The sequence below is a fragment of the Brassica napus genome, chromosome C6, assembly GCF_020379485.1.
Source record: "Brassica napus cultivar Da-Ae chromosome C6, Da-Ae, whole genome shotgun sequence".
NCBI classification, from domain to species: Eukaryota; Viridiplantae; Streptophyta; class Magnoliopsida; order Brassicales; family Brassicaceae; genus Brassica; species Brassica napus.
In genome coordinates, this window is record NC_063449.1 from 18,296,766 (window position 1) to 18,299,320 (window position 2,555).

At 44.5% G+C, this 2,555-nt stretch overlaps 1 non-coding gene across 1 annotated transcript; it reads left to right on the forward strand.

Annotated features, from left to right (window-relative positions):
• The first annotated feature begins 1,142 nt into the window (after positions 1-1,142).
• Positions 1,143-1,249, forward strand: LOC125589470. The gene has a single exon (XR_007325658.1). It is a non-coding gene; the product is annotated as a small nucleolar RNA R71 (small nucleolar RNA).
• The last annotated feature ends 1,306 nt before the right edge of the window (positions 1,250-2,555 follow it).

The following is a 2,555-nucleotide window of genomic DNA, read 5'->3' on the forward strand; positions in this document are numbered from 1 at the left end:
TGATTCAGTTACTATCAATAGATGGTAATCACACTCGGTATGTGAGAGGTGCCCCTCGATCGATGGGAGGTGAGGGGGGTCGATCGATATCGGTCTCTCTCTGTCGATCGATGGCTGGCTCATGCAGTCGATCGATTTTGACGTAGAAAGGAGAGGGTGGGTGAGGATGTTTTTCTGTGAATTCCTCATGAGTCATAATTCGAACTGCACTACACTCCACAGTCGATTCAGCAGATGACGTAGATCGATTTTTAGAGTATTATATCGATCGATCTTCGTCATGGTCTGTCGATCTATGTGCATCCATTGACATCGGTCGACACCATTGAGATCCGCCGAAACTCATGGAGCTTTCAACTTTGAAGTCTCCTTCTCCAAGCTTCTCATGCTTCACCACTTGCCAGAAATCATCATCTATGATGGCATTCACGTGGTGTTTTGCTTTCTCAACTCCTGCCTCTCTAGCCAAGGCTTCTTGCCTCTTTACAGTGTCTCCAGTCTGAGCCACTTGCATTTCAAGCTTCCTCACTTGAGTCCCTAAGGTCTCAATTCTTGTGTTCAGACTGTTGTAGGCGGAATCTATCTTCCCATTGAAATCCACAGTGAGTTGTTGTTGTCCTTCCAAAACTCTGTCAAGCATTGCTTCAATCTTGCTTTCCTGAGTCTGTGGTGGTGGATTTTGGTAGTATAAGTTTCCATAGCCTCTTCTGTTGTTGCTGAAGGGTTTCTGAAACTGTGAACTCTGGTTACTCCTCTGACCATTGCCATAGAAGTTCCTGTTTCCACCCTTGTTTCCAGACCTCTGAAATCCAGTACCTCCAATGTAGTTCACATCCTCTTCTACTTCAATGTCTACAGCCTCTTCTTCTTCAGCTGAGCAGACCTGCTTCCTAAGAAGCTCATGAACTACATCTAACTTTGCTCTAACTTCGTCCATCTCCCCCTTCCCCAGGGATGCAACAGACTTCTTCCTTTCAAAGTCAGTGTTTTTGGTGCTGCTGCTATTTGCTAGATTTTCTATCAGTCTCATAGCTTCCACCAGATTTCTGGTGTTGAAGTTTTCCTCACTAGCTGTATCAAGAGCCATCTGATACCTCAAGGCGATACCTCTGAAGAAAGTGCTCAACAGTTGCACTTCATTGAATCCGTGGTGTGGACAGTCTCGCTGGAAGACCTTGAATCTGATCCACGCATCTTTGAAAGACTCTCCAGTCTCCTGCGCGAATGTGGCGATTTTTCTCCTCAAATCTTCAGCGCGTGCCTCATCAAAGAAGTTTCGCAAGAAAGCATTCTTGATGTCGGCCCAGGATGTTAGAGATCATATGGGTAGCTACTTAAGCCAGTGCATTGCTTCTCCAGTCAAAGTATACTTGAAGAGCTTGCACAATAGGTAGTACTCAGGGTCTCCATCCATACGAATAGCAGCGATAAGATCCTCGAACCTTTCTAGATGGTCCATAGGATGCTCGTCCGGTAACCCAGAGTAGGGTAGCTGCGACACGAGTGTGTAGTACTGAGGCTTCAGCTAGAAGTTCTGCTTCTGAATCTCTGGAAGTCGAATAACTGATCTGTTGGCGTAGTACTCGTATGGACGATGGTAGTCAGCCAGTGCCTTTGGTTGAGCAACCTCTTCTACAGGTTGAGCAGCTCCTGTAGCATCAGTATCAGGGATTACATTCCCCTAAGCGTCTAGTTTCTGACCTGTTGCATTACGCAGATGACCGTCCTGGTCATACAGGTCTCCATTCTCATCATGTCTGAGAATAACATTCGCAACAATGTTTCATGACTGAGGATCGATCGACGTACGCGGTGTAGTATCAATCGATGTTGAACGATGTGGATCGGTCGACGATGAAGGTCAGGTGTCGGTCGACGGTTGGGTGCGAGAATCAGTCGACGTGAAAGTTGATGCGTCGAGCGATGTGGAACGTTGGTCTTTGTGGATCGTGCGTTCCAAGTGAGCAGGACTTCTGAGAATAGCAAGCATTTATCCTTGTTGCTTCTGGTACTGCTGGGCATGTACCTGAAAAGACAAGAAAAAATTTTGTGTCAGAACGGGGGTAGAGAAAAGAATAAGAATCAATAACACTAAATCTAAATGCGATCAAAGCTCCCCGGCAGCGGCGCCAAATTTGATACCACTCAAATTACCCTAAGGAGTGAATTACTCTCTCAAATAAGAGGTTCAATTGTAGTACTTAGGGATCGAATCCACAAGGAGCTAGGGAACCTATTAAATCTAGTTAAATTATTGATTCTAAGTGTTTGTTGTTTTATGGGTTTAAAAGTAAATAGCAATCCTAATTGAGCAAGTCTATTGCTCGACTAACAAGATGATTGGGGGTATAACTTATTGGAAAGGTATTAGATGCATGGTTTCTATTCAGGTGTTGGAGATTATAATCCTATAGATGCCTAACAGTTGCATGCATGATATATTAGAGCTCAACTCCTTAATCACAGTGATCAGCGATGGCAATTTTTCACTGGTTAACTAACTAGATCTTGGATCTTAACGGTTAGTCTTTTGATCACAAGAAAATGTCGATCGA